Source organism: Photinus pyralis, unplaced genomic scaffold (assembly GCF_008802855.1).
Source record: "Photinus pyralis isolate 1611_PpyrPB1 unplaced genomic scaffold, Ppyr1.3 Ppyr1.4_LG3a, whole genome shotgun sequence".
NCBI classification, from domain to species: Eukaryota; Metazoa; Arthropoda; class Insecta; order Coleoptera; family Lampyridae; genus Photinus; species Photinus pyralis.
The window spans coordinates 588617-598009 of record NW_022170509.1 but is presented as its reverse complement, the minus strand read 5'-3'; positions in this window follow the sequence as shown (position 1 = coordinate 598009).

Sequence of the window (9393 nt, the reverse complement as noted above, 5' to 3'; positions counted from 1 at the left end):
CGTATATCGGGATAATACCCTTTAAAAATTTGTGTTAATTGTTTCCACGTCTTTAGTCAACCGCGTTGTAGTATTGAAATTATTTGTCAATTTAAGTTAAAGGCTGCGGCCGGGGGTCGTATAAGATACGAAGGAGCAATATAACCGCATTTTTCCATTTACTATTATTTGTACAAATGTCACATTTCTATTCAAGGTCGTTCACGCGTTCGAATCTTATACGCATTTTATGTCAAATTAAAAATAATTAAATGATCTAATAAGCTGCATTTATTTCAATTAAACGAGCTTCATTTCAGCTGCCTCTCGCCCATTTACTAACGTGTATTTTCTTTCAGCGGGGTAATTGAGAAAATAAAAACCGCATCGTTAATAAATAAAAAAATATTGTTGTTTTAATTCCTTCTTATATACACTATGTCCAGGATAAGGATGTCTATCATGGGCATCTCCGAAGCCACAGAAGATACGACGATGGTAAAATTAGAGAAAAGATCCGTAATTAAAGAGTTATTATCATACTTCAAGGAAACCTAGAAAATTCGGATTACTTCCGAAGATACGGCAGAAAAACTGAATTCTGCCGATTTCGTCTTTATTTTTTATGTTGTTTGAACAGATACAAAACATTTAAAAAACCACTTTCGCATTGAGACATTTTGAACTCTACAAGATACGTTGAGAGATTTTCAATACCACGTTTCGTTTCGAATAAATCATCTTCAACTTTATTTTTTATATGGCCCGTAAGAAAGTATATAGTACTATATTACTTAAGTGTTGTTTTATTACGAATACAACTATGTATGGCACACAAATAAAAGTTAGTAACTGTTGGATTCAACAGGATGGTGCACCCGCACACAACACCCTAATCATGCGAGAATACTTATCGGATAAATTTCCTGGTGAATCGAAAATATGTTGTTGATTTGCTTAAAAAGGCATCGGACGTCTAAACACCTTTTGAGAAAACCAGAATTATTTCAGTGTGTACACATTACTACAAAATGATACCTACTTAAGAACAGCAAACCAACTGCGTATTGAGTTCTTAATTCATAGAGGGGCAGAAAAGTACCTACAATAGAGGGTCGATTATCCGAAGCAATTACAGATGTTCGGATAACTGATGTTTTGGACACTGGGTTGTTGACGGGAAAAATAAAATTTGATTAATTAACATTCAAATTTATTTTACCACACTTACAATCGGGTCACACGGTACCATTTGAATTTTGGGAGTTGACCCGCACTTCGAGTATAGTCTCGATATAGCTGCCGTTATATACATTGTTTTCATCTGATTGCGTAATGAAATTGTTAAAAATAATATTTATTTCAATCCCAGTGATTTGGAAATAACACAAGGGTGTCACGTTGAAGTGAGATTGACAATATTATCGTGGAAAATGCGAGAGGTTCCTCCCCTCTCGACCGTATTAGGCGGTGGATGCTAAGCGGCGATTGATACGAAAAATGCGTTCCAAGTTAATCAGTAGTCGATACGAACCAGGTGGTATATGAAACATACAGGAAGTGCCACATGCAACCTTCTCTACGACATTCCTCTTTCCTAATGCATTCAAGTTTAGACTGTATACACTTCAAAAAGTGGTGTTATTAAAATGTCAGTCACATGAAAGTGTCGCTTATTTGGTGTTGGGTTTAACAAGTCTTTATGGTAATTTTGAAGGTTAACAATCAATTGTTCAATTGAACCTCAATTCAATGTATTTCTTGCTGGTAGGGCTTAACAAGTCTTATGTCGAACAAAACCTAAAATTGTATTGTATATTATACCTGTTGTACTACTTTTATTACATTCTATTAATATACATGTTAAATCCAGCATATTTTATTTTAGTAGACGAAGAAGTTAACATAACCTCCTACAAACATTTACTGTCACCTTTGTTAAAAAGTGAAAATGAAAGCTGTCACATAACATTTTTCAGTTTTGCCAAATTAAGAATGACAAAATATACGCAAAATAACCAGATTTCCAGAAAAAGAAGTGAACTTTTAATTAAGATTGTGGGAAATTTAGGCCCTCTTCCGTAAATTTTTTTATTCTAAACGTGTTATTAAGATGTCTTCTATCCATTTCTATAAATTTCATGATCATACCTGGGGGGCTTATTAGCGCAACGAACCCGCATTAAGTTTGACAGAAGTAACCAAAATGATCAATTTGTGGGATGAAAAAACTCCTGAAGTACTGCAACGGAAATTCTACCATATAGCCATATAGTCAGTTATTGAAACTAACACCTCTGGGTCTTCGGCTAATTTTTTTTCATTTACTAATTGTACCTATAAATAAATAATTTTGTGTTTGTATTTATTTAAAAAAAAATTTTTTCTTTCGAAAACCCTCGAACATTGATAAATCCTCAAAAATTCCATTACAGATTTCTCAAGCTTGTTGCTTATTGGAAACAGACCTCCGCCTACGGCGTCGGTCTGTTTCCAAGCAACAAGCTTTTGAAATCTGTTATGAAATTTTTTCGTACAATTATCAATGTCCCCGGGTTATTACTACTGAAAACTGATCCCACTAATTTGAGAACAACACGGACATACATATCTGAAATGTCATCCCTGTTTGTTCTTGGGACCGTATAATTTGAAGGATTAATTCCTGCGTTTCAGTGCACAATGTGCAGAAAACTCCCTTTTCCATTAGGGTTGTAAGTTTAAGAATTCGCTGAATCGCTGCAGCTGTTTTAGCACAAATAGAATTAATCCTTTATTTAAAATTGTACTATATAATTCTATTTCTGTAATACTCCTAGAAGAATAGCAGGTATAGTTATTTGTCAAGTTTTTATTGCCCCAAGGTTCACGTTAAAGGTTATGCAAATAAAATTATGAGTTCATCTCAAAGGAAATTAAAAGATAATGATCGCCGCTATATAAGTTATTATCTTCCGCATTTTACAAAGAGTAGCGCTTCAGGGCGAACAAAAATGTGTTCTACGTATTATCGAAATTAGTCCGACAAGTTTTTATTTCATTTGCATTAGCTTTCCATTACTTCTACTTTTATCATTGGTCCAAGTTATTGAAGAATAAATTTTCATTCTTATTTATCATGTTAACATTTTAATCTTTATTGGTACTACATCCAACATGGACACAAAGGCAGAATATTGTTTTTATGCATATGTTCCTTAATTGTGTACTGTGCCGCTTGTAACCTACATTGTACTTGCTTACTTACAGTGTACGACCAACTCCGCTCCAGCTGTTTCTACTATCTCGTTCACTCACAATATGTTAATTAATAAATTATTATTAATAAAACCATTTGTGCTAATGTGCAACATTTAAAAAATAACGGGATTATATATCATTTGCATAGAAGTAAGTAACTGTGTTTACTAGGTATCGATTAGGGAAAATATGGGATTATTTAATGTTGAGTATAAAGGTTTTGTAAAATTGTCAAACTATTCGAAATCGAAGCATTACAAATTAAAAGTAGGTACTAGGTACTGAGAGTCGTGGTCGTCCATAGTCATTTGCCCACGTTGCCTATCGGGGGGTTGAATCCGCCCTCTATTTTTTTCAGTATGTGAAATTCAATAGACCACAACATCTGCAGACCCACGCAAGTGAGTCGCAGGTAAACAAATATTATTTTATATATACTTGGCTGTTTTTAGACGTAGAAACGCCAAGAATGAAATAATGTATAAATAAAGGAAGTAAATTAAATGAATAATAAAACTGGTATGTCCGTAACAGGAAGAAAATGGGTAAATAAAACAAACTGCGACAGTAATGAGCACGGGTAAAATGGAAGTTAAAATAACAGATGAGTCATTCAGAGTTTCTGCTAGTAGCTAATTAACGAATAATGACTTAACCCGTGATTTGGAGTTACACGTACCATTAGCTCAGTGAAATATGTCGAGTAGGGAAAATACTAAGTACGTTGCTACACGAGAAGAAGCAGTTACCTATATCCAATATTGAATTGTATCGTACGCACCCCTTAGCTGTCATTCAGAATTCGTTTAAGCGATTTAAATGAAATTAAATTGGACATTAAACGATAATTAATTAAATAAAGATTAATTGTGGGATAAATGTAGAAGCCAACATTTTTATGACGAATTTGGCGATAAAAATAAAGTCAATTTGCCGTTTCATTGTGTCGGTAAACATAATGGAATTACTGATCTCAAGAAATAAAACTAAACTAAATTTCAGAATTAGAATAGAAAATAGGTACCTAATCGAATTCTTTTACCAAGTAGCCAGTATCATCTTTTTAAAGGTGTGTTATTAAGCACCAGAGCAAAGCCATACAACGTTTTTACGAGAATCGATGGTGTCTGTCTGTCTATGAACACCATAACTGGCAAACGCGTGGACGAGTTGACCCATAGGCCACATGTAACAAGCCTATGGGTCAAACCCAATGACCCGATGGGTCACACCGCTATGCCGTTTTTTCTAGATCCGCGTTACGCTTTACGCGCGGTTTACGATATTATAAATATTTTGCATTAACATTGGTGTTAGAATAATAAATTAAGAAACATAGGTTTCATAAGAGGCGTCCTTAATCTTTATCGTACGAGTTCAAATTTAGAAAACGAGCTCCCTATAGATATCTAAATAAGAGTGCTTTCTGTTTTGCATTGTTTGATTTGTTTAGCAAAATTACAAATTACAATAGGCGGTTTGTTTTGAAATAGACGCCCTGTGTGTAACCTGCATACAGTGAATTTTTTTAAATGCGAACATAGGAGTTTGCATGCAGTGTAATTTCCCTATGTTCGATTTTAAAAAAAACACCTCAACCTATTGAGTAGTTCAAATGAGTAGTAGACACAATTGACAGCTGTCACATTTTTAAAAATACCGCCGTCCAATTTAATTACGAAATCGGTTAGGTTATTGCTTAGAATGTCAAGGAGGACACTTCGAACATTTATTGTAATTGTTTGCGTTATTTATTTTCTTCATTTATGTATTGAATAGATCAAATTAGTAGAATACCAGGTGCACATGACCTACAAATAATTGAAGGTTGGTTCACAATGAATTGTGATGTCAGCGCGTGCCATGTGAAGTCAAGTTATCGTAAGTTTAAGAAAAATGTATCCTAAAGTTGCTATGGCCTCACATGGCTTCTTTAAAAAAATCTTACCGAGTGCTCTTCATCATAAAGATTATGAGTTGCTGTTCATAGTCACACAAGTTGCGCGTTTTGGGAATGTGAACCGCGCACACCTCATAGATTGATGTGTTTTTTTAAAAATCGAACATAGAGAAATTACACTGCATGCAAACTCCTATGTTCGCATTTTAAAAAAACTCACTGTATGTAGATGCATACCAAAGACCAAAAAATGGCAAATTGCCGCTTATAGCGATGTACGGAATCAAATAAGTATAGATGTTCAAAATATAATTTAATGGAGATGGGCAAAATAGTAAACTGTGCAAATGCAAATGAAAAGGTGTATGAAAATTGAATGCGATGAAGTTCTAACAAGGTGCCAGAAACCAGCGCTGTACAAGAACAAGAAGAATAAGAAAATTAGGCAGTATGTCGGTTATGAGCTGAAATATAGGTAAGTACAACAGACTAAGTCAATTATTAGTAGAACCGTAACACGTATACAATCAAGAATTAGGTAAACGAAGTAGTGAAGCCATCACAGAAGTTTCAAGTTCCCAAACTTGAGCGTTGATTAGGAGCGCGCCCGTAATCCTCATGCAGTTAATAAAATTCTACGTGATGTTATTGAACATTTGGAAGTAAGTAAGCTGGGCTGACAATAGTTTCCCCACAAAGGTTTTACCCTGGGTTTTACTTTTTAAATTTAACAAAATAAATAATAAAGGCATTTTGCACTATTGCAGTCCTTTTTTCATCCGCCCGGCCGTGTAACAAGTAGGTAATAGTTTTCATAATTTCATTTCATTTCATAATTCATAATTGCATAATATGTGCTATATCAGGGGTTACGGGAAGACAACGGCTAAAATATGGAACAAATTCATTTAAAAATCAGGTGTTGGGTCGCACACGTCTATCATAGTTTTTTCTTGTGCATTTTTTGCGCTAAAGAGGAAATATACAGAGTGCGTCAAAAAGTAGATTTTGATACCAAAGTTGATTTTTTTAATGGAACAGCATTTTTATAAATCCATTAGGTATCCAAATTCTGTGTCAAGTTCTACGCATAATTCATGTAGCACATCCTAACTCTTTCGGAGAAAAAGTAAAAATGTTACAATTAAATAAAACACTAAAGAATACAAAGTTTTAGCATTTTATTGTTTACCTAATTTATTATTTTAATTATTTTATTAGATGTTGAAAATGTCCACCATTAATTTCTTGACAATTTGCTAATTTACATAAAAACCCTTCCAAACCATTACTTAGAATACCTACTTTCATTATTGTACCTTATTTGATGCCTAATTCTCCGTCCGTCCGTCCCTCCGAGGCCTTAACTTACGTTTTCATTTTTCACGATATTTAGTTCGCCCTTTTTGTAGTTAGTAGCTTATAGCTCTGTCACCTGAGCTTGAGCTAAGAACATCTCCACGATTAATTTGCGCATGCGCAGACTGCACAATGTCAGTTTTCTTATTTATTTATATGTTTTTTTTGAACAAAAGATTCTTCCACTAAAGACAACCATAGTGCATATTTTAAACATTTAAACATGAGGTGTGCGCATGCGCAGACATTGCAATGCTAAGCTATATTAAAGTGGCGTTATATACGTTTATCAAACGAATGCTGAAAAACGGTTATTTATATTATTAACGGAGAACGTGAACTCTATGGTTTATATTTATGTATAAAAATCGTATTTTAAACGTAGGTATAAAATTCGTCTACACAAAAACGTATACTATGGTATATCGCCAATACGGAATTTATACTATCAAAGCGCTTTAAAAACGTGTTTTAAACGTAAGTGTGTTTGCTCGGTAAAGTTACTATAAACTTTTTTTAATTTTTTATATGATTTGCCAAATTAGTGGCGCAGGAATAGTGGCACCGATATATACGCGATCAGAGTGTTGTATGAATTTTGAAGCAATTTTGAAGATTCCATTCAAAATCCTAATTAAAATAATATCAAAATTTCGTGTCATTACAGACTGCTTCCACATTGGCGATTTTTAGCCACGCGACTCAATAGCGCGAAGTCGATCTCGCAAGTAATCTAACCCAAAATATACTAGAGCCTGCACATCTACTACTATAGCAGAAAGCTTTTAGTGAAAATTTGAAGACTCTAGCTATTGTAGTTGCTGAGATCTCACCCGGACAGCCGGTGAGCCAGCCATAACGAATATAATAGCGTATTTTTTTCAAAAATGCGCTAAAAGTTGGGTAATCACTTTCACAAGTTACACAGCCACAAAGGGGTTGGTTCAAATCAATTGGGTCCACTTTTCGACAGTCTTTCGGTATTGCCAGATGTTAGGAACTGATCAAATCCTGATGTTTTTCTACACCGATCCAAGATTCAATTTAATATACCACTCTACCACACCCGATGAGAACCACAACTATCGCTTTTATACCGAAGAGAAGGCCTATTAGACTTAAGAGACTGGCGGCTTATTTCCCTATTGTGCATGGATAACAAGACACTCGCAAAAGCTTTGCCTATAAGACTCTAAAGAGTACTCGCCAAAAATAATTCATCTGACTCACATGCTGCAGTGCGTTCCTATTACATTACAGCAACAATTCAGCCTACAAACAAAAATCAACGATTTCTTTTAGAAAGAGAATCAATGGACCATCTAAAAACAGCTACGTTTATCTATCTGCGGGGGGGGGGGCTTTATCGTGGCAGCTGTGTCTTCTGAATAGAACTATACTGAAAAGGAATCAAGTGTCACTGTTAGTTGTAACAATGTTTTACAATTTAAAAGTTTCGTGCAAAATAAAATTGATTTTCTAACGTAATGATAATTTTTTGATCACTAATTATTAAACCGACGGCTAGTTCTAAAACAAATTCTAATGTCCTTCCATTACGGAGGTTTGGCCTGTTTTAAATCTGAAAATCAATGCTTGGCGCTATACTTTGTCTGCAGACAATACATAATTACAAATTTACATGGAATGATCGAATATATTAATAAAAACATAGACCCAATTCCTCTTTTTCTTACACCTTCATTACCTTGGCCACATTTCCTTCTAACTTACCCCTATTACACACCTTGTAGGTAAAAACTTGAATTCATTCAAAGGAATATTCTCCTTTGAAATTAATATACAATTTCTAAAAGAATGAAAACAAACAACATTCCTTTATGGTTTTATTAAATAACATACACGAACGTTCCATGCAATTAATTTACCCCGATCCACTTCTTTATCCTGACTACTTTCAATAAAAAATTAATGCAATTTCAAAGACTCGACCATATTTTTATACAAATCAAAAGATTATGTTACCTTAACTAAAATGTTTTACAGAATCAATGGTTTCCCTATAGTGCGTATAGGTAGATGGGACCTTATAGCTGCATAATATAGAAATAATAAATTTGACCTCTTGGGAATTTACAGTTGAAGTTTTTCTTGAATTTTCCTACTTTTTCTATATGGAATTGATGGAATTCAAACTAGCCTTCTATAAGCAATATTATTAGACTACAAGCCCCATTCAGATAGGTGGTAGTGCGGTGCCGTTGCCTTGTTGTGCGGTGCGGGCTGGTGCTGTCATATTGACATTTGCTTTCACAATCACCACAAAATTGGCCCGCCTACACACGTATGACCAATCAACGACAACAGCAACAAATATGTTGCGCTTCTATTGGTGCTTGCTAACTGTAGTGCAGAAAGTTTAAAGTTTACATACAGGGTGTTACACGACCGTTCGAAAAAAAAAAATCGGGTTGTAGAGGGCATCAAAACAAGCACTTTTTCCAAATAAACCGAGGGTCCAACGTGTTTCGTTTGGGAGCCACCCCCCAAAGAGTGTTGAAATCTGCATTTCTTCCTTAATTTTTTTCTCAGCAACCATAAGAGTTACAAAGTCGGGTGGCATGTCTTTGAATAGGTTTTTGGGTATGCTCTTTCCGATTTTGCAATTTTTTTTCAAAATTCATACCCCTAAAGGGCGCACCCCTAAACTAGGGTGCAAAAAAAAATTCTGATTTCGACGAAATTTGGTATCTGGGGGTTTTTTAACATGAAAATCACGAATCTGAAATTATTTTTTGAAAATTCGAAAAAAAAAGTTCCACTGCAATTCTTGGCGGGACAACGAAAATAGAGATAATTCCACGAAATTTGTTGTGTACATACTAAACGAGTTAAGGAACAAAACTGTCGAACAGTTTTTTTAAATAACTTTTCAAACAAAAGTTATACTCATT